The sequence below is a fragment of the Mixophyes fleayi genome, chromosome 1 (genome assembly GCF_038048845.1).
Source record: "Mixophyes fleayi isolate aMixFle1 chromosome 1, aMixFle1.hap1, whole genome shotgun sequence".
Lineage (NCBI taxonomy): Eukaryota > Metazoa > Chordata > Amphibia > Anura > Limnodynastidae > Mixophyes > Mixophyes fleayi.
The window spans coordinates 370,407,763-370,434,076 of NC_134402.1; the positions used below are offsets into that span (position 1 = coordinate 370,407,763).

Consider the following 26,314-nt stretch of genomic DNA (forward strand, 5'->3'; position numbering starts at 1 on the left):
CATAGATAGAATATTACACATGTATTATATATATTTGAAAATTCCAGATCTCATTGCAGAGTCAGAAACAGGGTGATCAAGAGCAAAATAGGGCAGAGAGAAGTGTATAGCCTACAGGAGATGCCTTGACACAGGCAAAACAACAGTGAATACGTGAAGATTTCATGACTACAAACATATAAGCGATAAAGTTCTTTATCTGGTATGCACATTTCAGTATTTGAGAGGCTTGGTGCACATGGGATATGCACAGTGGCGGATCCAGGGGGGGGCGATCGGAGCAAAAAGGGGGCGGGGCCTAAATCGCCCCCCCTAAATCGCCCCGGGTAGGATACTTTTCTAGATCCGCCCCTGGATATGCATGAAGGCTATACATTTCTCTCTGCCCTATTTTGTTCTTGATATATATATATATATATATATATATATATATATATAGTAACAAGACCGCACCCTTCTCTTGGCACTTTTGTCACCTTTTGTTGCAAGAATACCCATTAGACATCAGCAACACGAAACTTCTTGTTTTGAATCAAACATTTATTGTTGGCATCACAATAAATAACACTTCTGTCAGGATGACACCAGCAAGCAATACCTTTACTTGCACCTCCTGGTGACCCTAAACACTAACTAGACATAGCTCAGCTCACTACTGACTGGCCAACTAGTTCAGCGTCAGTCACCTCTGACAAGAGCACAACTCCAGGTTTAAATACAGATGTCTCCTCCCACAGGCTTGGATGACTGACAGGCGACACTCCCATCTTGTCTTTAAAGGATGGCTCCTCAGGTGTTCTGTAATGCCTAATCAGCACAGCCACCCCTATCAGCTCTGTGGATACAAACACATTAAAGCATGCAAGTAAATCACTTTTTACATTTACTTTACAAGATGTCTCTGACCTGTACATTACTGAACTTAAGCCCAGTGCTACACCTGTATATAACTTGGTCTGCAGCCTTTTACCTGCAGACAATTAGCACCATAGCTAATTCCACTATTAGAGGCCTGTGGCAAACCACTCCCATTGCCACAATATATATATATATATATATATATATATATATATATATATATATTCATATATTTAAATATATTCCTAAAGCAGAGTTCTTACCTTTCTGTGAATATCAGAGCAGCCCTGTTTTTTCATAAAATCATTATGCATTGCATAATTAACATGCTACTGATTTCCATTCAGATTAGTCTGAAAATTTGTGCAATTGATACAATTTAAATTAAAATCAGATCTTTATTGTTCCATAAAAAAAATAGATGGCTACAGTTGCCATTATCCTGCAGCAAAATATATGTGCTTATCTGTATAATTAACCAATGACAGTTCTAATACAATTATACAAAACTACAATACCAAATAAAGGGCCTATTAAATAATAAGAATTGGTCTGATTTGACAATTGTAGGTGAGTTCTCATGTTATTCATTGCTCACTGCCATATTTCTATGGAAGCCTCTACCAAATCCCTAGTCATTGATTAGCAGTCTTATTTTATCACCGCATACATGAAGATTTAAAATACATGTTTTGTTTTGTGTTCACTTTAAATCTTAAGTCTAGCTTCCAGAAAAAAAGCATCTGATAATAAACCACATATCCACCTTAACATTTTAATAGGTCTTTTGGATACAGGGGGCACAGTTCTATAGCAGGACTTGTGTAGGTGCCCAGTAACACTGCTGTAGCCTCCTGCTTTGCTCTGTAAATGGCAGAACATCTTCTGAGCACATGCGGTCAGACTCTTGTGCTGCACAGAAGAGGTTGCTGCTGCTTGTAAAGCAGCGGGGGGGCTTGGCGAGTGCTGCAGGGACTTGCAGGAGGGAGGGGTGGTTGGGGCCTCGGAGGTTGGTGCGCTGTGTTTTTCCTCCTATACTGGGTATCTTACTAGCATAGATTCATTAAGGAACTTAGGCAACAATTTGAGTAAATTTTCTTACTTTTCTGGACAAAGCCATGTTGCAATTCAAGGGGTGTAAATTAGTTTATTATTTTGCACATAGATTAAATACTGGCTTTTTTTTCAAGTTTCTTAATTAATCAAGCCCGTAGTTGCTAGTATATATCGATAAAATGATACAAATAACGGTCCCTAATTTTCCCCAGTATTTAACATGCAGAAAAGCATGGTATAATCAGATTCAGTAAATGTGTCATGATGCAGTGCTCCATAGTCCCCTAAGACAGTATGGTGTGGGACATGCTCAGATGCACAGCAGTAAAGTTTCCCTGGAAACAATTTTAAAACATTGCCTACTATACACTAGCACTGTCTCTATATGGTCGTTACCTGCAGCTGAAACAAACAAATGTGTCTATTAGCAGCAAATATATTCAATGTCTAGGACACCTTATAAATCATGTTTCTCTTTAATTTGGAACTGGGTATCTCTCCATGGTGTCAGAGAAATAAACCAAGCAAACTAGTCTGCTAAGTGCCACAACTTCATAAACGTCCAGGGGATTGGGTAGCAGCTGTGAAATGGATAGCCATTCATATGAACAGACATTATCTCATCTTTTATTGTTGCAGCAGTACTGTTCTCACCAAACGAGCTCTTCTTCTTGTCTTGTTGTGACTGATTTATAGCGTTACTGGAGCTAGAATGAACAATTTTGAAAGGTAGTCTTCCACGCAATCTATATCATTGTCAGGATTTATAAATATACCTGTGTATTGCCAAGGAGTATTCAGTCTAATATATACCACAAAGAAATGTTTGTATGCAATAGTACAGGCTTGTTACAGTATGCAGTAAGACTCCCTTGACATCCCTAAGGCATACTTGCCAACACTTGATATTTTTAATCCGGGAGCTGCCAGGGGTAGGTGGGCGTGTAGGGGGCGGCCCCCCGAAAAACAGCGTCAATTATCCCCTCCCCCGTGACGTAATGACGCAAATCGCGTCATTTTACAGCGGGGGCGGGGCCAAACGCCGCGATTCCCGGTGAATCGCGGCGTTTGAACCGAATTCTGCCCCCTTCACTAGGAAGTGGGCAGATCAGGGAGATTGCCACACTCTCCCGGGAGTCCAGGAGACTCACGCGAAATGAGGGAGTCTCCCGGACATTCCGGGAGAGTTGGCAAGTATGCCCTAAGGTTGCTACCTTACTAGTTACCATCTGAGTTTATTTGTGGGCACTGGATTCCTGATAGACTGCACATTAGGTTGTACAACATCATTTTTCCATGAGACCTGTGCTGTAAGCATTTATTTATAAATGATATGCTGCCTACTACATGATAAACAGACTCTGGCTTATGTATTAATATAGGGTCACAGAACTCCTCAGTGACAAATAATATACTTATAACTTACAGTATGAGTTACATTATACCATATATACTCCAACAGCAGTGATGCCATACGTATCCCTTGTCACTAGGCCATACCCCCAAGCTGTTATATTGTAGCATTGTTGCCTCACAATTCCATCCAGGGCACTATCTATGTGGAATGTGTATGTCCTCCCACAGGCCAGAAGCATTCTGGTAGCTTAATTGGCTGCTGACAAAAATCGACCCTTGTGTGCGTGGTAGCAAATTTAGACTGTAAGTTCTAACGGAGCAGCAACTGATGTGGATGATTCAATATTCTCTGGAAAGCAATGCACAATATGGTTATGCTATTCAAATAAGTGATAAATAGATTGAGAGCTTTGTGAGGAGATAAATGGATTATGAGGAAGAGTAAACATTGGAATGTACTTAACCCTTTCATTGACAGTATCTTGGCGGCACCACAGCAATTCCTATTCCATTATCGCCATCTCAGGCATTATCCTGGCTTACCACCATGTACTAACCCTGCCTACTTTGTGTTGGCCCCGCCTACAGCTGTTTTGGTCCCACCTAAATGAGGCCACTTTCAAAAAATATTCTAGTACCACTTTGAGTTCTCAATCTGCCCCTGGTTACATTAGTGCTCTTAGGATATGGTATTTTATAAGAAACATATTTTATAGTATAAATATGGATTCTGCAGCTGCTTAGGGTTTGTGACGATTCCAGTGAATAGAAGATTGGTAGATGTCCCCTCAGCATTTTACTGATTAGCCAACAAGTCCAGCTACATCCAATGCTGCGGAAGCTAAATAAAAAGAAATTTAAACAATGGAGCTGAAGACGGCCCAGCTGTTTACAGCTGTGCAGTATGTATAGTTTACAGGGTGGTCTCTTTCTACCCCATCCAAAATCTCTTATCACAGGTTGGATGTCTGAAAGCCATCCTGGAGAAACATGTATAGGTCAGGTTTTTAGTAAGTATACTACTTAGGGTAAGGAGCTAATTCTTTAAAATACTGATCCTTCCCATCCAATAAAAACTGTTAAACTTCCAATTGTTGAGTTTCTTCCACAATTTTTCCCTGAGATGAGTGTTTTCTAATGTGAAACTCTAAATTTTTAAGTGAGAACAATGCCAAGCGAAGGGAAAGGATTAGTTCTGACTTTCAGCCACATAGGATAGAACAGAGATATTTAGGGCAAGTGATTTTGAGAAGTTTACCTTGAAGTTACAAAGTTTACCAAACTCTCATAAGTCAGCATACAGGTTAGGGACCGAGTTCGCTGGTTTGTAAACATCGCCATGAGATCATCCTCCAAAGTCCCAATTTATATTCCTTATCTCCCATTCTAACCCCTGTGATTTGTTCTGGTTTACCTTGCCAAGGTTTTCATGACAGGGCCCTGTGGCTTTTACTCTAACTGTAAACATTTGGTGGCCAGAAAAATTCAAACACACTGCTGGTATTTAAGCACACTGCTCCATGTGCACACCGTGCATCTGCCAGTATACTATGCAGCATTGTCATTTCTCAAGTGAGAAAATCAATGCTCTAGACCACAACTGATGTAAAGTCATGGCCAAAAGTTTTGAGAATGACACAAGTATTGGTTTTCACAAAGTTTGCTGCTTCAGTGTGTGATATTGCTATGGTATACTGAAGAAAAATTACAAGAATTTCATAAGTGTCAAAGGCTTTTATTGACAATTACATTAATTTTATGCAAAGAGTCAATATTTGCAGTGTTGACCCTTCTGTTTAAAGACCTCTGCAGTTCGCCCTGGCATGCTGTCAATCAACTTCTGGGCTACATACTGACTGATGGCCGCCCATTCTTGCCTAATCAATGCTTGGAGTTTGTCAGAATTTGTGAGTTTTGTTTGTCTACCTGCCTCTTGAGGATTGACCACAAGTTCTCAATGAGATTAAGGTCTGGAGAGTTTCCTTGCCATGGACCCAAAATTTTGATGTTTTGATCCCCAAGGCACTTAGTTATCACTTTTGCCTTATGGCAAGGTGCTCAATCATGCTGGAAAGGGCATTGTTTGTCACCAAACTGTTCTTGGATGGTTGGGAGAAGTTGCTCTTGGAGGATGTTTTGGTACCATTCTTTATTCATGGCTCTGTTCTTAGGCAAACTTGTGAGTGAGTCCACGCCCTTGGCTGAGAAGCAGCCCCACACATGAATGGTCTCAGGATGTTTTACTGTTGGCATTACACAGGACTAATGCTAGTGCTCAGCATTTTTCTAGATGCCCCAATCTAAAAGGGGATTCATCAGAGAAAATTACTTTACCCAAGTCCGCAGCAGTCCAATCCCTGTACCTTTTGCAGAATATCAGTGTGTCCCTGATGTTTTTCCTGGAGAGAAGAGGCTTCTTTGCTGGCCTTCTTGACACCAGGCCATCCTCCAAATGTCTTCGGTTCACTGTGTGTGCAGATGGACTCACACCTGCATGCTGCTATTCCTGAGCAAGCTCTGCACTGGTTATGCCAGTCAGACACGCCAGGAACTGGTACACTGGAATCAGGCTGAGAGAGTAGTCAGACACGCCAAGAACTGGTACACGGATCAGGCAGCGAAGTACACAAGGATGTTCCACAGACTTGGTCAGACCGCCGATACCGGTACACGGTTCATGCAGTGAAGTACACAAGGATGTTCCACAGACTTAGTCAGACAGGGGATACTGGTACTGGGCGTTCCAAGGGAATCCTGGGAATGTCATAATCCGATACTAGAGAAGCTTTCAGAAATTCAACATAGTCCAACAAACGGGAGTCATTTCTCTACCACAGTGGGGAAGCCCAGGCGAGAGCCAGGCCAGAGAGGAGAGATATAATATAGGCCACCTTAGCCTTCTCTGTAGGGAAATTAGCTGGGAGTAATTCAAATTGTATTGTAAATTGATTTAAAAATCCTCTACAAAATGTAGGATTCCCATCAAACATTGGAGGGTTAGGAATACGTAACTGTGAAGTAGAGGTGGGAACAGAAACTGGAGCAGACTCGACTACCGGAGCTGTTTGGTATGGTGACAGGGTTCTTTGTAAGGTATCCAGCTGGACAGAGAGACCTTTAAGAAACTGCATGAGACATTCTTGATTGACCTCTTGTTTCTCTACTCTTCCCAGTAGATGCTGTAATAGATCTTTCAGAGAAGGGACTCCTGCTAGATCCATTGTTAGTGCAAACTGTTATAATTCAGATACCTGTATTAATCCTGATTATCGCTGGCATCCCAGAGGCGTGGAATCTAACGGAATACCCGGTATTCACCAAGAACCACCGCAAGGCGAGATGGACTTAGCTACCGGGAACCCGCAGGTCGCAGCCCTCCGGGTTGCCTCAGAATCTAATACTAGATCTGAATCACAGGAGAATGTCTCTAGAGAACAGCAGATCCGGAATAATACAATGAAGGCGTCAGAGTAGTTAGACACGCTGGAAACTGGTACACGGATCTCAGAGAGTAGTCAGACAGGCCAGGAACTGTTACACTGAAATCAGGCCAAGAGAGTAGTCAGACACGCAGGGAACTGGTACACTGGAATGAGGTTGAGAGAGTAGTCAGACACGCCGGAAACTGGTACAGGGATATCAGATAGAGCGTAGTCAGACACGCCAGGAACTGGTACACTGGAATCAGGCAGAGAGAGTAGTCAGACATGCCAGGAACTGGTGCACTGGAATTAGGCAGAGAGAGTAGTCAGACACGCCAGGAACTGGTACACTGGAATCAGGCTGAGAGAGTAGTCAGACACCGAGCAAGTGTCAGTGCAGGTTTAAATAGGAAGCGTTTTGAAACTCCCGCCCCAGAGACCCGATCATTTGATCAAACCAGAGAGCCAATCACAACACTACAGACCAATGCTGGAATGAGTGACAGGTGAGTATCCAATCAGTGCGTTCCCAGCTCTGCTGCAGAAAATTGCTGAGAGAGGCACAGAAAGTCATCATGGAGGCATAAACAGTAAGTTTTGTTACACCCGATGCCAAAGCTAAATCAGCTTTAGGAGACGGTCCTGGCGCTTGACATTCTTGGGGTGCCCTGAAGCCTTCTTCACAACTATTAAACCTCTCTCCTTGAAGTTCTTGATGATCCGATAAATGGTTGATTTAGGTGCAATCTTACTAGCAGCGATATCCTTGTCTGTGAAGCCCTTTTTGTGCAAAGCAATAATGACTGCACATGTTTCCTTGCAGGTAACCATGGTTAACAGAGGAAGAACAATGATTTCAAGCACCACCCTCCTTTTAAAGCTTCCAGTCAGTTATTCTAACTCAATCATGACAGAGTGATCTCCAGCCTTATTCTCGTCAACACTCATCTGTGTTAGCGAGAGAATCACTGACCTGATTCAGCTGGTCCTTTTGTGACTGGGCTGAAATGCAAAAAAACTGAGGCAGCAGACTTTGTTAAAAATAATATTTGTGTCAATCTCAAAACTTTTGGCCGTGACTGTACAGTTCTGCTTTATAATATCTTTCCAATAAATTTATCTTTTACAGTATAATAAAGATGACATCTACAATCTACAGCTGTTCTACAGACCTGCAGTAACTGGATATACTCAAATTTTCAAAGCAAACTACCCACCTCTTTTTTTTTTTTTGTCTTCAATAGTATTTTTATTATTAATTTTTCAGAAATTATGGGGTACAGAAAGTAGGAAGGGATCGGGGGGTAAGGAAAGGACACAAAAATAAAAAGGGGAAGGATTGAAGGGGTACATAGTGGGGAGGAACACATTAAACAATTCTGCTGTTAAACCATATTGAACACATGAGGGGGGGAACCCAATAGGTTCCCTTCCAATTCGTGAAAGTTACACTGGTCGAATGGTCACCAGGGAACTACTAATAGGAACATTGGGGAAATTCGCTAAGTGCAGGAGATGCAGGTAGTAAATCAGAGTCTATTCGATCTGGACGCGCTCCCTCTCCGTCTGTAACATACACATGCCAGCTGAACCACTTCATTTTCGGGGACGAGGTGGCAGTGGAGTAGGGAATCCCCTCTGTCTCCATTTCAAAGCTGAAATGCACCTTGGCCACTACTTTCGATATCAAGGGTATCTGTGGTGACTTCCAACCTTGAGCTAAAGAGGCTCTTGCGGCAATCAGAATATGACTAAAGACATATTTAGCATGTGATGGAAACTGGGGGGGTAATGCCGCAGTAACGCGACCTCCAGGGTAGGAGAGAGATTTTGTCTAGTAACCTTATTGGCTAACTGGAAGAATTGTACACACCTCTTTTTAAACCACCACAGTGAAGCAGGTGTAGTGGTTTCCTATAAAAGTTCTATCTCTACCTACAGTAATATTAAAATGAATGGGAGGGGGCGCACATCATCTACAGTCGGTGAGTCGGTGGAGAGAGCCAAGGGAACTCTGAATATTTGATATTATTTTGATCCAAATCTGCATCTGGTTCATAGAGTACATACCATTGGACCTATGCATGAAGTTTTGAAAGTAAATAAACACATCTCTCGAGGGAAGAATCCTTGCCTTCTTTAGGTAGGATAGTGATATAGGCCTCCAAAGACCTGCTGGAAAAAATAGTGATGGCTTTGAAAGCTTGAAGTAAAGGAACCCGAGCTTACCTTTGAAGACCTTGTAATAAGTGATCATACAGCCATCTGTCCCTGGACTCTTGCCTATAGAAGATGAGGCTACAGCGTCTTCTAATTCTGTAAGAGTAAACATATTTTATAAATAATCTCTGACTTATCATATAATTTGTGATGTACTGGAAGATGGATGTCCACAACCCTCAAATAGAGCAGATAATAGGGTCAAAAGACCCAATTAATACAAATTGTGGACATCCATCTTCCAGTACATCACAAATTATATGACTATACAACAAGTACTCATTGTTGAAATCTTCAAGTACTCTGACATACCGTTAACGTCAAGCCTTCACTGGGACACCTTATTACAACTGACCTCAAGACATTTTTTGGATTATTGCGTTATTATTGTTGCGTATATTTGGGACACTCACTTTTTCTACTCCCTGTGATACAGGCTGATACTGGATACTTACACTTGCATCATATATTCATCAGTAATAATATATTTATATATATATATATATATAATATATATATATATATTTTTTACAGAGGATCAATGTGTTGACCGTTGTGATGGTCTACAAGATTACAGAGTGTCACTGAGGTTCAATATCAGCTTTAGGACATTATTTATTTAATTGTGATCAAATTTATTATGAGCGCGGATGGGACATCCAATGTTTTTATAGACTGATTAATCAAGGAGGGATACCTTGCTCCCACTGCGCTGTAATAAATTTGTGCCGCCTGATTCCTGAGCGCAGTGTAAATATCTGTTTATGTCATTTTTTCAATAAATGTCTGTGGCTGGGGAAGATCAGGGGCGCACCCAGGGGGGTTTCCTAGTCCCCAGAAACCCCTGCCCTATCTGGGGTGCCGTATGCTTACAGTGGCTGGCCCCTCTCCCAGGACCAGCCACTACTGCTTGTAGCTTGGGATCGTCTCCTAGTCAGTCCCCTGCTGTGTGAGCACAGCTCTCTGCCGGCAGTTTGGCCCCGCCCCTTCCTCCCACACAGCCAGCATGGGTGTTATGCAGGAGGCAGCAGCAGAAGAAGGTAAGAATGTGTGTATGTGTGTGAGTCTGTGTTTGTCTGTATATATGACAGCTTACATGTCTGTGTGTTTGATCCTGTGTGTTTATGTATGTGTGTGTATGTGACAGCTTACATATCTGTGTGTTTGATCCTGTTTTTTTATGTGTGTCTGTGCTTATCTGTGTATATGACAGTTTACATGTCTGTGTGTTTGATCCTATGTGTTTATATATGTGTGTGTCTGTGCTTGTCTGTGTATGTAAAAGTTTACATATCTGTGTGTTTGACACGGTGTGTGTTTGTAGCCACACCCCTACCCATATTGGACACACCCACTTGTATCGTGGCGTGGAAACCCCCTTCCTCGAATCCTGCGTTTGCCCCTGAAGATATAGTCAGTCTTGGACACTTTGTGTTGCTAAGAGTAAAATCTATAATCCCTTTTCTCAGGTGGAGAATCCTCCAGGAGTTGGCCAACTGGTGATAGTCTTACCCTATGGCAATGTTTCCTAGAGTGTTTCAGAATTCTGTTGTAAATTTCCAAATGAGGATCTATCGTCCAATTGAGATCACCTTGCACCATCATTATGCCCTTCTGTAAGGTTCCATCTGCTCCAACATGTTGACGTAGCATGCTGACTGACCCTGGGTGTATTTAAAGATTTGGTTAAAGATCTTACATTTCAGAAAAAATGTCTTCCTAGTAAGTTGGAAGAGCACCCCACATCCCACATTTTGAATGTGAGACAGCAATAGGCTTATATATTTAACTTTTGAGTCCTTGCCTAGTGCGGACCTATCTCTTTTCTGTTTTGTGATTTCTTCAGAAGGCCCTGCCCTTTCTTCAACCTGGAGGCCTCTACATTTAACACAGGCAAGAATTTAGCAAATAGAAAGACCTCTCCCATTGTCTTTCCACTAAAGTTATTACTGCAATAGGCACGAGGGTAATGGTGGGTGCTTAAGTTAGGAGGCACTGTGTTATGTTCAAAGTGTGTTTCCTGGATCAGAGCATTATTTACTTTATTTGTTGGCATGTTGAGATTGTAACACTTGAATTCTCTATTCTGGGGTTTTCAGACAATTGAGATACTATCCTTCATGTTCTCCATAAGGTTGTATGAAAAGTTACAACCACATAGGTCAGTGATCTAACCGCTACCTTGCTTTGGAGATGCTCTAGCTGTATAAAGAAGATGGTGAGCAAAATGGTGTGACACAAATAATGCTAATTTTATTACAGAACCATAACAGACTACAGTTCAGTAAAGCAGTGGCATAGTAGTAACAATTTATTCTAAAGATTTCGTTGAGAGTTAGAATTTTATTCTCTTCTATGGTAGTAATTCCAACCTACAGTGGGAGAAAAGGCAATAAAGAGAGAATAACACTTCAACAACCTTGGTTTTACAGCCCTGTGTTCTCAATCACAAATGACTTGGTGGTTAGGGTATTGATCAAGCATTGAGCTAACAACTTGGTTTAGTACATCTATCAGCCCCTGCTGTGGGATATCTTCTTGGAAACCCATGTCCATGGATATTGTTCTGGGGCTTCTGTTGCTAAGGTCAGCAATTCAACTATGCATTGCTTTTATTTCTGTATCCTACTGAAAAACAACTTTCCTTTATTTTAAATATAGCTCACCTGACGTTTACTTTTCATCCTCTGCCTTGCTGTCAGATGTGAGAGGCGGCTTGTATGTTTGCCACATTGTCTACTGAAGCCTATGCTTGGATATCATGCTTTGCAAGCAGAGATATAATATGCACGGGCATGTTGCTGATCTCATTTCTGTCTTTAGAGAACATACAATATTCTGATCCTCCAACTTGGGAGTGCCTTTTGAATGTCTCTGAGTGTGCAGGGCAGGCTCGAGGGGATCCCTCATTTGAGCTTGAGGTGCTTAAAATTTTTAAAAAATGGCATAGTATCTGTGTGGGGTGAATTTTCACAAAATTTTTCTGTCTCTTTTTTGTCAGCATTCCCAATGTCTTTCCCCATCAGGGTCAGAATTTGTTGAAGATCCAATAAAGTAAAGTCGTAACTTCACTCTTTGTGATGAGTAGCAATAGATGTATAAGATTATCGTTGGCCACTCACCCCCATTTTCAGATTATGTGGCCATTGTTTAAGGAGTGACATCCAACACTATGGTTAAAAACATGAAGTAAATGAGAGAAGGGGTTGTCTTCATGAGGAAATATTGAGATCAAACTAAATATATGTATTTCACTGGCTAGGATAGGCAAGTGGGAGTATGTTGTACTTGTCTGCCGGTTATAAATGATATGTTATTCTGTATCCTTAGTGGGGGTCCAGGTTGTAAAATGGTGCTATTTATTTTTTTGCTTTTTATTTATTGTACCTGTTGTGGTTTTTAATCATTACCTTTACAGTTGCGGTTGAAGTTAAAAGTTATATGTCTATAACAATGTGGCCACAACCTTTTAATCACTGAAGTTATTTAAGTGTCCAAAATGTTGGATTAATCACCAAAACTTTCTGAACTAGTGACGTATTTTAGAGGATGAATAAGTTAAACGAATAAAAGGATGGAATTAAATAGCAGTAGTGTGAATTATTACATGACAATTTAACTTTTCCTACCCTGTGCCTTTTCGGGCTTAACATAACTCACAAAACGAAACACAGTTTCCTTTTTAAAGTGTGTTTCCAAAGCCTGTGAAGTGGGCGGTTATTGAAACATGCTCAGTGAAAAAGTAGGATCACTTGGGCACATAAAAGGAGCACAGCAGGTCTGCAGAGTTTGTTTTTCAGAAATGACCCTTACAGTTTATTTTTTTACTTTTTCAACCTTTTTAACTTTATTATTGTTTAATAATACTTTAATGATTAATAATTTTCACGTTTTTGGTATTGCATGTGTTAAATGTTAAAATGTTAGTCCTAGTAGTTTTGTAATGTGGAAGTGAGTCATTGTTGCCACATGGACTTGGTTTTTGGAGGCAGCCGTAATTCTTACACATTTGTCCCTAAAATGTGTTCTTTCTGAAACTGCATAGAGTGTAGTTCTTGGTATCTTAGTTTCTAATTCTGTGTCATATTTACGCTATTTAAGTAAATATATTACGTTTAATACAGTTTCACCACGATCATGGCCAAGAACAGCGCTATTTAATAATGTTGATTACCAGCAAAGCATCTAGTCAAATTCTAGCAGCTATAATGAGATGTTATATTAAAGTGAGAGTAGGTTAATCTATATTGTGGTGCAGATTACATGAATGTTGCTTATAGTTATTCTAAACCTGGTATGTACCATAGCACATCAGTATGTAATGTTACAGGATAGACAACTAATGGTCCAAATGTGTTTGGGCTGAGTATACTCCTGCTTTTCAATGTATTTTTGTGGCAACTGTAATCTGTGACTTTAACACATGGGAAATACATTTTTGGAATAAGTGGTTGTGCATCCTTAGATCTTAATGCACCTGTCCACTTTCAATCATGTAGCTTCCATTAAATATATTAAACAAAAACATACGTATTTGCCCATACAACATGTTACTTATGAGCCCTCCCTGAACACCTGTGGAGTAATCCTATTGAGTTTTTGGTTGTTCTGGGGGGTAGGGTATGCAGGGCCATCTTCACAACATTATGGGCCCCCAGGCAAAGCAGTGCACCGGGGCCCCTAGATATAGATATAGATATAGATATATAGAAGTATACAGATACAGATATAGATATAGATATATAGAGATAGATAGATGTACTTGCTCAGTGACCCTTGAAGGTTTTTTTTGCAGGTTATTTTCTTTTGCAGGATTATTTATTATCTTTAAGAGCCGTGCCTTTGGGGCCCCCTTGCCCGTGGGGCCCCCGGGCAGCTGCCCATCGCGCCCAATGGAAAAGATGGCCCTGAGGGTATGCCACAGTGATGCTGAAATTTCCGACACAAGTATCTGCGCCAAAATAATTCCAATGCCTCTATTGTAGATCCGCCGGCTCTATAATGTTTTTCACAAAGCTTTTCACATTATAGAGCTGGCGGGTCCTCCCATTGCCCCCTTAATACTACGAATGTAACTGTCGTCCTGTAAAGTGACGTCACTATGACTGCTGGCCTCTTCTACAATCCGGCTTCACAGCGCGGTTGTCGAGATTGGTGTGTGTCACTTTCTGTGTACGTTGCTAGTTCCAAACTGTCTACATTAGAGGCATCGGAATTATTTTGTCACAGACACTTGTGTCGGACATTTCAGCATCACAGAATGACTGCCACTGGTTCTGGGTAACACTGGACTTATTCCCACTTCAAACTTCATTCTGTGATACCTTCTTGGTAACTGCTTTGTGCAAGCAGGTTAAGGGAAAATAGTTATGGCTGTCATGAATGCAATATATGGTAGGAGAAGTAGTTGAACATATTACTACATGCTGCCCTCTCCCAGCAGACTGCATTTTGAAAAGATAGAAATGCAGAAAACAGTGGTACTCATGTAATTTCCTACCATTTCTGTGATAACATTAATAAATTAAAAACGCGTACTAATATCTTGGACAAATATTAACTTTATTACAAATATTATTTAACAATGGAATTACCCCCTCCCCCAAGAACTGCATTTTGAAGGTATATCAGGAATACATTTGAAATGGTGGACAGGACATCTTGGTTACTGATGTCATGTGAATGGACAAATGCTGGATCTAGTCTAGTTTAGTTTAGCCAAAAACATATTGCTGGATTGTGCCATTTTCTTTCTTTTGAAGAAGCAACTAAAACTCTTATCCATTTTCATATCATCTCCCATCTTGAATACTACATCCTACTCCTATTTGGTGTGATCCTCCCACATGTGGCCTGGCTTTACACCATCCTAAATGCTGTGGCAATACTGATCTCCCTCTCTTACGGCTCCACATCCACCATACCACAAATCCCTACGCAGGCTCCATTATCCAATACAAATTACCTCCACCTACAAAGCCTTCAACACCACCCCTTCATAGATCTGAAACGTTGTCTTAAAATACCCCAAAACCTGCTCTTTCAAATCTGCCTCTGACCCGGCACTCGTCTACTCTCTTATAATCGCCACTCACTCCCGCCTCCTAGATTTCCCCCGTATCACTATCCACTTATGGAATTCTTTATTGGGCCCAATCAAAATCTTCCACTTGATACTACTCACACTTGGTGCTGCCTTGATGCTGTCCCAATACCCTATCAGAGGCATACTCGCTCTTCTTAGCTCTACCTTTTCCTACTACATTGTAAGCTCTTATGAATAGGGTTCTCTCTACCCTTAGTTTTCATGTTCGTATTTATTTTATCCTGTCCCTGTGTTATGTATGCTCTGTTCTCCCACTGTGCAGTGCTGTAGTCACTGTGTCACCTTACTAACAAACATTAGTAATAGTTTGTAGCAGCTACAGCATGTTTGCAGGACAAAAATATATGCAAGGCATTGTGAAATTGTTTCAAGCATGTTGTACTATGAACAAACATACCACTTCCCTTTCCTTATAAGGAATTTACTTTATATTAATTTAGCAACTTTGTATTACTTATTAGGTTATTATATTATTATAACATAGCTATATGTTAAAACAGTACATTTATTTGTACATTGACCAAATCGCATTTTTTGTATGTGGATAATTCTTGCAACTGTCAGTACCACCTAAAATGTCAAGTGTCATCTTCCAAAACCCATAAAAGCCCTATCACTACTCTTTTAAATTTCATTTTTGTTTCACAAAAACGTGTATAAATGTATTGTGATGAAGCTGGTATTTACACCACACTTCACTAGAGGATACCTGAATCAAGTCTCCAATGTTATTGTCAAGATGGTAAGGATAGCAGTTTGGTCAGCATATAATGATACCTGTAGCCATTCAAAATCTCCGCGACCCTATCTCTGTCTAGACATATATCTTCTAACTAATTGGCTTTAGTCACTCCGCCCACAAAAAACAGTCTTTAATTAATTCTCCTCCCAAGCACTAATCAGTAAATAAAATAACAAACTAATTACACCCATGTGGTACACCTGTGGGTCTGTGTGCTATATGAAAACTTGAGTGAGAATTTAACCCTGTCTGCAGCCTGTGCCTGCAGACTCTTTGGGATTTCCCCTGTCCCTATGCAGGAGAGGTGTGGCAAATAACCCTTATTGTCACAGTATATACTGTGAGCTCAAAAAGATCATAGCTGCTGACCTTTTAGAGACTAGGAGATATATTTACTAAACTGCGGGTTTGTAAAATTGGAGATGTTGCCTATACCAATTTTACTTTGACGCAAAGATATATACAGACTAAATGGGCCACTTTCAAAATCCATCTGGGAAGACCCAATATTTCACTAGAAAGACTTCCCAAGCATATGGAGGGAGAAATGAATTTGCTAAATATTATTGGTTGTAAGAAAGGGTATAAGTTATATTTTCAACAGGTAGAAAAATATTTTGTTCTTTGTATGCAGAGATTAGAAAACAATTTGATAACTCTTTGGGAAATCAGTGGTGGGATTCAACTAAATTAATAATCAGTTCTCTGCCCTAATGAATGTTTATAAAATGCTGCTTTTGCCCCTCAAAACACTCTGCCATGCTGCTTTTGCCCCTCTTCACAATGTGCCATGCTGTTTTTGCCCCTCTTCACATTGTGCCATGCTGATTTAGCCCCTCTTCACACTCTGCAATGCTGCCTTTACTCCCCCTTCACACTCTGCCATGCTGACTTTACTCCCCCTTCACACTCTGCCATGCTGCCTTTGCTCCTCTTTCACACTCTGCCATGCTGCCTTTGCTCCTCCTTCACACTCTGCCATGCTGCCTTTGCTCCTCTTCACACTCTGCCATGCTGCCTTTGCTCCTCCTTCACACTCTGCCATGCTACCTTTGCTCCCCCTTGCTTCCGTTCCTTCACTTACCTTTTCTATCGGCTTCTTTCTACTCTTTTCATCTCTTCTTTTTCTTGCTTGCCGACTCCTCTCTGCGCTGCTCCCCATTGAACGCCGGGCGTCATGACGTCACAACCCGACATTCAGTGCGGACAAAGCAGGGAGGAGGAGTGCCGACACCGCGAACAGGTAACTTTTTTTTTTTTTAAAGGACCCTGCTCCCCCCACCAACGAAAAGGGTGGACTTAGTCTGTAGTCACCGATTCACCGAACTGAGCCTAAAATTAGGTGTCGGTTCTGGCGAACCGGCTGAATCTGTCACTCACTGGACTGTGAGTGCCTCTTCTCCCGTTGTTAGGAACCGTGGCCGCCCGCCATCCTGATGGTCTGCGCATGCGCAGCCTCTATGAACTCTTCAGACCTGTTGCTTTTAGTTAATTGGCTGATCAGGCAACACTCCCTATTTAAAGCACCTGTGGTTAATACCTCGTTGCCTGATCTTGGAGTCTCATTCCCTGTGAGTCTCTGAAGGTGTTCCTGTGTTTCCTCGTGTCTTCAGCTCCAGCTGATTCCTTGCTACTGCATTACCGGTTTACAGACCGCTTCAACTCTCCTGTGTGTCATCGTGTCTTCAGTCCCAGCTGATTCCTCGCTACTGCATTACCGGTTTCCAGACCGCTTCAACTCTCCTGTGTTTCATCGTGTCTTCAGTCCCAGCTGATTCCTCGCTACTGAACTACCGGTTTCCAGACCGCTTCAACTCTCCTGTGTTCATCGTGTCTTCAGTCCTAGCTTATTCCTGACTACTGCATTGCCGGTTGCCAGACCGCTTCAACTCTCCTGTGTTTCATCGTGTCTACTATTCCTGCTGACCTCCGCAAGAATCATCATTGCTCCTCTCGTGTGATGTTCTCTGTCTGTGTGCTTCACAGACACGGATTACCGCTACCACTCTCCTGTGGTCTCTACTCGTGCTGGAGTTCAGCCGCTCAGCTATCCCTGTGTTTCTCTCGTGACAGCCTGCTCAACTGAACCGCAGTATGCTTATCTTTTATTGACTTTACCAGTTTATTGCATATCCGCTTGGACTGTGTTCTGCTCATCTACGGAGTCCTCTATCTCACGAAGTTATAGATGCTATTGACTTTGTCTCATATGTCCTGGATCTCAGTAGTGACTTTGTATCTCCAAGCAGCGCTAGTCATTTGCTATTGTATTATATATACCATTGGAATCAAGTTCCTTGTGCTCTCCGTGTTACCTTTGATGCTCCATTCATCCACCCTAATGCCTATCCTCACCTATATATGCAGTGGTACAACTTGCTGAACGCCGACCACTGACTCCCTGTTTCCTATTGGCACCAGTTACAAGTTTCCTCACTATAAGCAGTGGTACAACTTGCTATACGCAGACCACTGACTTCCCCGTTACCTACTTGCACCTGGAACCTGTCCCATCATTACAAGCAATGGTACAACTTGCTGTACGCAGACCACTGACTTCACTACCTCCTATCTATCCCTGGACATTCCTCTCACTATAGCAGTGGTACAACTTGCTGTACGCAGACCACTGACTTTCCTCACGTCTTCACGTCCATCATGATCCTCGTGTTCATATTGTTTAACTCATAACCTGTTGCTGCTAGTCATAGACTTTCCTCTAGCATCCTCTCACCATCTGCTGATTCTCCTGTTCCGCTAGTCACCCTGCTACCAGAAGACCATTGTGTGCATACACTACTCTGGTAAGACTACATCTGGTGATATCCTGGGCAAAGACTCCTAGAACCCGTGACAGAATCCCACCTCTGGAAATAATAATCTAAAAATCTGGGATACAGAATTTACTGATCCTGGAACTAGTAAAAAAAGAAAAAGTGGGATTCGATGTATGATAAATGAATGAGGTGTGAAGAAAATTTCACTTATGGCTTAAACTTTGATATCAAATATGTCAGACCTATACCAGGATACGCTCCAAAAGACCAAAGTGTGGTTTGCAGAAAGCTATATTAAAGCACTGTTTGTTGGCTTATCCAAGTATTTAGGACTTTTGGAGCAGAATAGTAAGATACTGTATGTTAAAATAATTACAGGGATACAATTACCTAAAGCAATGTTCTTGCTTTTTAATTATTATACCTCAGAGCATGCTGAGGAGGGCAAAATAACTTGGTTGCCGTTGTTTGTCCATATGTCTTTACTGCCAGTTACCAAGCAATGGTTGCAAAATTATCTTCCCACAGATTTGGAGTAAGTCGAAATTTTGAACAAACTGTTGTTAATATATAAACCGGATGCTGAGAGACCCACACACTCTAAAAACATTTTTAAGAACGGAAAGACTTTATGTTAACATCATATAACAGATTTTTCATTTAATGACTAGATTTATGCATACAGCTTTGTTAGCAACAGAAAAGCTTAAGGGGCCATTAGGGAGAGATTCAGTTTTGGGTACAATTCCATAAATTATACACTATAATTGATAGTATTACTTACTGACTTGGGGTCCAACGTTCCACCCGATTTGGTGGGTCCCCAGATGTCACGCTGATAAATCTAATAGTGGTGAGGTTCGAATCCCCTACACCTCTTATTAAGATTGAATAAAGTTACACAATAAAGCCTAGAAATGATTAGTTTTTATGTGCTCATCAGAGCTGTTGTATTTATCACTCAGCAAATGGAATATAAAAACAATATAGTGTACAATGTTACGGGGCCCCAAACCCTTCAATAAAAAATGGTGCACAGGGTTTCAGGGGACAAACCCCTTCAAACTTAACTAATTATTTGAAATTATTCTGCACCTGTAGGAGTTGGGCCACTTGAAACGTTATGTACCACTTTTTCTTGAAGAGGTTGATCCCCTGAAACGGTTGTAGTCATTATTGTGACAAGAATTACAACAACATTAAAATCCCGAATTTGATAATCCAGACCTGTACAAAATAGAGACTTACTAAAATATTTACAGAGAACATTTCCGCAAAGGTTGCTATCAACGCTGACAGCAGAACAAGCCGGCACTGTGATGGTCGTCACTTAAAATGGCGACAGTTACATTGCTTTTATTAAGGGGGCAATGCGAGAACCCGGCGTCTGTACAAACATTACTGATTATTCTCCTGATTGTTGCTGACACGGTTTTCTGCCACTCCTTTTGCTTTCTGATTTGGCACGCTGAAGTCCATTTGTGTACCAATACCCACTATGTTGACCACTCTCTTCTTACTGTCTAATACCAGCTCGTCACCCCTGGAGGCAGGACAGAGAGCCCAGGGGTTTGTTAGACTCTGCTCCTCTGTTACTGCCAGAGCTAATTCAGGTTGGTGAAAGAACATCCACTGGCTTCCTTCTGGCTTCCGTCCTAATTGTCACATCATGACCCTGTCCCTGTCTTATGCAGCTTTCATCTCCTGAAATGATCTGTGCTAGTGTGACCAATCTAATGATTCCCTATTTAAGTATCTTTTCAAACTGGACAAGTGGCTGAAACGGAGTCTGCTTGAATACCAATTTTGAAGGCCCCTGCGAGGCCCCAGTTTCCCCAACTGAATCCCCTCCTCTGGTCTGAAAAGAACAATGCAGACGCCTCTCTTGAGCATGTGCAGTTATTATGAGAAACCAGAGTGGTATCGCCAGCAACTTACCAAAATGTTACAATGGGGCGCTCTCGATGCACTCTTCCATCACTGCTCAGAAAATCTAACTAATGACCCTTTGGGATTCACTGTTCAATCTGATACCCAAACAACAGGATCTTTCTGATTTGGTCTTCCAGCATATGTGATTGTCTGTGGTGGCTTAACTGATATTATTTGTGTCTGTGTATGTGTGGATAAACTCTACTGATTACTGTACTGTACACAGGACACTGAACTGCAATTCTAGCTAAAAGCATAGACAAAACCTTGTACACAGTGTTAGAAGCGTATTCTCAAAGATTCCCTGCAGCTTAGTGCACAATATAATTAATAATTTCTTCCATAAAGCCCCATGATATTTTACCAAGCAATAACGATTTTGAACTTTGTAGGCAATGACAAAATTGATGTCCATTCGCTAACATTATTTTTTTTGAGCCCATGGGTCAAGAAAGCATTTACAAAACTTTCAGATGTCCATTAAATGGCCATTTGTACAAGGTCTAGTTCATCATCTCTAACACTATTTTACCAAAGGAGAAAGAAAAGACATTTCCCTTATTTGCTTTGCAAAAATAATGTTATTTATATATAAAACTGTTAGTTGCTTTTTCCTATGCTCACATTTACACTAATGAGCTGTCATGGTACTTTATTCAATAAGCTTTCAACATAGCTTGTTATTTAATGCTGTCTACTGTGTCATAAGGTCATGTGACATTTCAGCATCAGATATTCCAGACTCACTGGGGAGCCTCATTCTCTGTCTTCATGAGATCAAGGTCAATCATTTATTCCTGGGGACCAGGAAAGCACCATACAGCATCAAGTAATCACAACATGCCAAAGGGTGAGTAGCAGATCAAAAATAAAAAGCTGACTTTTTGTCACCACCTGACCGAATGCCAATTATCTGCAAGCCTCAGACAGGGAGATTGATTTTAGCACACAACTGTCTACAGCCTTAGACCATTTATTCAATAAAGAAAGAAGGAAACAAGCATGCTGAAAACAACAGACTTAACCACCCCAACATGTTTGTTGATGTGTAGAACCTATTTTCAGCCTTCTATACAAAAAATACAGTTGTTTATAATTCGATGACAAAAATATTATTTACAGAACAAGCATCCTAAAAGGGTAACAGAAAATTCATCAAAATGATTTATTATCGCTAATATTGTGCCGATCGTGTGAATACAGCGCTCTGCGCAAAATATGTGATCATTTACATCAGTCTTGCCCTATTTTGAGACACACTATAATTGCAATTCTTTTATTAATGTATTGTTACCCAGTTGGTTATCTCATCTCTCTGCCCTCAGCCTGCATAGAAATAATTTGATAGCACCTGATTGTGCTATGTTCCACTATATTGTGCTATACTATATACCACATTGAAGATTATCAGCAGAGCTGCATGGAAACATGGATCTTCAGAGTCCTCAAATACATTACCATGCAGACCAGAATAGGCAGCTAAGCGGTGTGTACACCACTGATTCATTGGTGGCTGGTACAGTAAATAAAAAGTAATCACCATTTTAATTGTGACGTCTTAAACCGGTGGGGAGGTGAAAGTGTTATTCGGTTGGTGATGATGTGTATAGTTTTTTTAATAACCTTTATAGATTGTGGCCCTGTTATTATTGATGTTTGTGCTGTAACAGAGTGCTTTAAACACATGAAACCCTTGTGAAAAGGAGTATTAAATAAATGGCTTAGTATTGCACAGCTTCTATTTTTTCAGGTATACGTGTATGCATCCTTTTGTGCATTTGTTAAACTCTGCATGCTGCATTTTTAACTATTTATATTTGTACTTTCTCATATTCACCGTATTGAGCTTACAAAAAAATATATTGCAAAATGTATGCCTTTTTTACAGATTTTCTCATTATCCAGTGCCCAGTGAATGATTATTATTATTGTTTATATATGTGGGACCACAGTGGGATGGTTTCATTTGCACTGGGACAGGAGGCGTGTTCATGGCACGATGGGGGCGTGGTCATGGCACGATGGGGGCATGGCACATCAATCTTTTGAAGCGCTAGACTGACCTGTTTGCTCCTCTCCTGCCCTCCAAACCACTTCATTGCCATTGCGCACCAGTGCGCACAGCACCCGTTCATCAATGCTCTGCCATGCAGAGCAGCACAGAACAGAATACCTCCCACTGATTGCGACAAAGCAGTCTTCAAATCAGAACTGTCCCGCCTAAATCAGGATGGTTGGGAGGTATGGATTTATAAATAATTATTTTTATTGCACATTCATAATTGCTTTATTGCTGCAGTTGACCACCAGCTCAGTATCTTTTTTTCTTCCACTGAATTATATTTATTATTGTTTATTTGTATAGTGTCACACACTATTACGCAGCGCTTTCCAGCAAATATTGATTCATTCACCTCAGCAGCTGCTGCGTTGGTGCTTAGTTTATATTTTCTACCACACAAACACACATACATAGGTCCATTTGGCAGTAGCCAGATAACATATCAGTATGTTTTTGGGCTCAGGGAGGAAATTGGAGCACCTGGATTTTTAATTGATTGAATTTGTTTGTATATCCAGGTGGAATAAGAGCTCATTTCCAGTATGCACTTTTCTTCCATATATCAGACACATGAAAAGTGGATGAAAAGTGGATAAAATATAACCCAATGATTTCTATGGCACCGTTTACGTCTTTGTTTTGGCATCATTGTGCTTCCAGTGCACAAAATGAAATGAGAAAAAAGGGTGAAGGGCACATTTTTAGGGGCATTCCTTGTTTTTGCTGAAGGGTGCCCAGCCATTTCCAGTTGGAATAAACAAGTGCACTTTGAACCATCCATGATCTGGAGGATATCTTCCCACTTTAAAGACTCATTTAAACCATAAATGCGGTTTAACAGAGCAGTATTTTTGGTAAAAACAAAAAGTCTCACTTAGTGTAAAGCTGGAGGAGGTTAGAATTTTGATGTGATGCACACAGTTTAAAACAGTTCACCTCTTCAGTTTTTCCCAGTCCCCCTTAACCTAGGCACACATAAAGTTTCAAAGATTGTAATGTAAGCATCCATCCTATAGTGATTTCGCAAATGCAGATAGTTACACTAGTGCAAAAATAAAGCCATTTGCAGTATGCATGCAATGACTAGTGGGGAAGTAAAAAAAACTTCCTTCAGAGAAAACATGTTGTAGACTGAGGACAGAGTGATCCCTTTAATGCAAGACTTAATACAAGTGTAAACTAAGGATTTGCTGAAAGGCATATCAAATGTCACCAAGGAAGAAGAAAGGATAAGGAAAGGCAGATGTTCCAGCCACTTGGCTCATCCACCTGTTACTACATGGTGATTGTACTGTCACTTCTGCTGCTGCTTTGACTGCAAAACTATCAAATCCCGTTCACTTACATTTTCCACATTGTCACTTCTAAATTTACACATCAACCACTGGGTATAGGTACATATTCCATTTCTTACTGCTGTTCTATGGTTAAAAAATAACATTTCAGTTCATCAGTTTATCCACGTGCACAGTGGGACCAGTTTTGCAGAGTGCAGCAACTTTGACGCAATATAGTATAATCGTACAGTTGTGGCTGCGAGCCAAATTATTTGTAATGACAGGTGATATGGGGATGTTAAAGTCTAGACTACCACCTTTTCAACATCATTTGATTTGCGTGGGCTTAACTGTACTGCACAAAAGTAACTAGGTTAGGAGCAATTCAGTCCATGCTTATTTTTCCATCAACAGGCAGCAAGTTTGCAAATCATCTTATTATCATTCAGCAGATATAATAAAATAATAGCAATGAGTGAAATTCCCTTTTATAGTAAGAAAGAGGCTTAGGGCTAGATTTACTAAACGGCGGGTTTGAAAAAGTGGAGATGTTGCCTATGGCAACCAATCAGATTCTAGCTTTCAGTTATTTAGTGCATTCGACAAAATGACAGCAAGAGTCTGATTGGTTGCCATAGGCAACATCTCCACTTTTTCAAACCCGCAGTTTAGTAAATATACCCCTTAGTATGTGTGGAGAATAAAGGCTCTGCAAAGGAGGAGCCTTTTGTCTTTAGAGTAAGGGTCTATCCACACTGACCAATGGTCCCTGATTTCAAGGGAAAGTGCCAGGTTTTAAAAATGTCAAACTAAAAAGGTCTCTACTTTTCAAAAATTTACCAAATGTTTAGAGATGCTTAAATCGCATATCTTTCTCAAACCAGTTCTTCCAATTAGTACAAAACAAAACAATCGAGCTAAGAAAATTAGTCAAACCATGGTCGAGCCGGTTCGCATATGGGCCAGCTGATGAATGGCAAACTTTGAAGATAGAAGAGTTCACAGTTCAAATGAAAAAATGTTACTTTTTTATTTGAAAATATTTTTTAAAGATAGAAATATGTAAATACACTAATTTTACTGTGAGTGGAAAACACAGAAGGTAAAAAAAGAGTGCAAATGCTCATAAGAGCAGAGTGGGGACATCGTGATGGAAGAATGGACATTGCTGGGGGTCCCTGGGGTGACTATAGCTCTGCCCCTGACAAAATACATCCTATTGACCGAAACACAATACAGAGAACAGTCAAGGTGATACATATACAATACAGAGAGATTTCCAGGAACTACTATGCAAATCAGTACATGTCAGTCACCACAAAATAACACCAACCTCATTCTGGAAAGCACTTACACTTAAGATGCCCAAATCTCTGGTGGCTATACGCTGCAGATGCCAGTTATCTGGTGCCTCTAAAATGCAGACCCAGAGTGTCTAGTAGTGGCTTTACAATGCACATCTCCAATGTCTGGTGGCAACACAATGCAGACTCCAGTACTTACCTGTCCTGTGGTCCCACTTTCTCTCTGTGGTGCATCCTGCTGGCTGAAAAGCTTCAATTATCGTTCCTGCTATTTTGATTAGTGGAGAGCACCAACCTTTCACCAATCAGATTGGTAAGAGATTCTGACCCTCTGATTAGTGCATCATAAGTCCTCTCCACCAGTGTTCTGGGAGTCGCCCACTGCTTTATAGCACAACAGAAACAGCTGTGGATGGGAGAGATTTGACCCCTGAATCTCCCAATCTTATGAAGTGTGGGAGATTGGAGAATAACATTTTGACATCGTGAGTGTGGGTAAAATTTGAGAGATGTGACAGCCCTGCTGAAATGAGGAGTAAACATGGAGATAGATTTGGAAGTATTACTGAGTCTAATGCCTCACAGTATTTCCAACACAACTATCATCTTAAATAGCTTCTAAGCTAATAATAACACTTTGTATGAGACAGCATTAAAAAGATAACAAAACAGCCATTATTTATTTGGCAGCGACTGTTCCCACCAGGGTATGGCTGGCAGACTTTAGCCTGAGGGGCAACAACACAGCACTGGCCTATAAGTAGCGGCCCATCCTTACAGGGTGGTTTTTGGCACAATATATACTTATCCATATAAAAAGAGGCTATTTTAGTGTTGCTTAATCCATATATATATTTTCATGCCCAGGCCCAGAGCTGGACTAAGGCTCTGGGGGTCCTGGGCACTTTAGACAGGGTAACCCCTATGTTGTAGCATGGTTGTCATTTTAGAGAAATAAACAGGCAATACTGTGTGCACTACTGGTAGGTGTACGCAGTTCTGCTTTCATGAGCAGTACACACTGAAGCGGGACATACCTTCCAACTGTCCTAAGCGAGACAGTCACACAATTCGGGACTGTCCCACCAGATTCAGGACAGTTGCCAGACTGTCCTGCTCTCTCCTACCTATTCTTGTCACTGTCACCACTTGAAGCTGCTGGTTTATTTAGCTCATTTGCTGCTTGTCTGGATCCTGGAATA

General features: G+C 40.9%; 1 long non-coding RNA gene across 2 annotated transcripts in view; it reads right to left on the reverse strand.

Annotated features, from left to right (window-relative positions):
• Positions 1–556: 556 nt before the first annotated feature.
• LOC142097225 (uncharacterized) overlaps positions 557–26,314 on the reverse strand; it is a 43,660-nt gene continuing 17,902 nt past the window's right edge. Inside the window, exons 3-4 of one of the 2 annotated variants that reach the window (XR_012678152.1) lie at positions 8,922–9,008; positions 557–835 (exon numbers count right to left, since the gene is read on the reverse strand). This is a non-coding gene — a long non-coding RNA (uncharacterized LOC142097225). The remainder of the gene's footprint in view (positions 836–8,921; positions 9,009–26,314) is intronic. The other variant, XR_012678151.1, reaches the window with a different exon arrangement.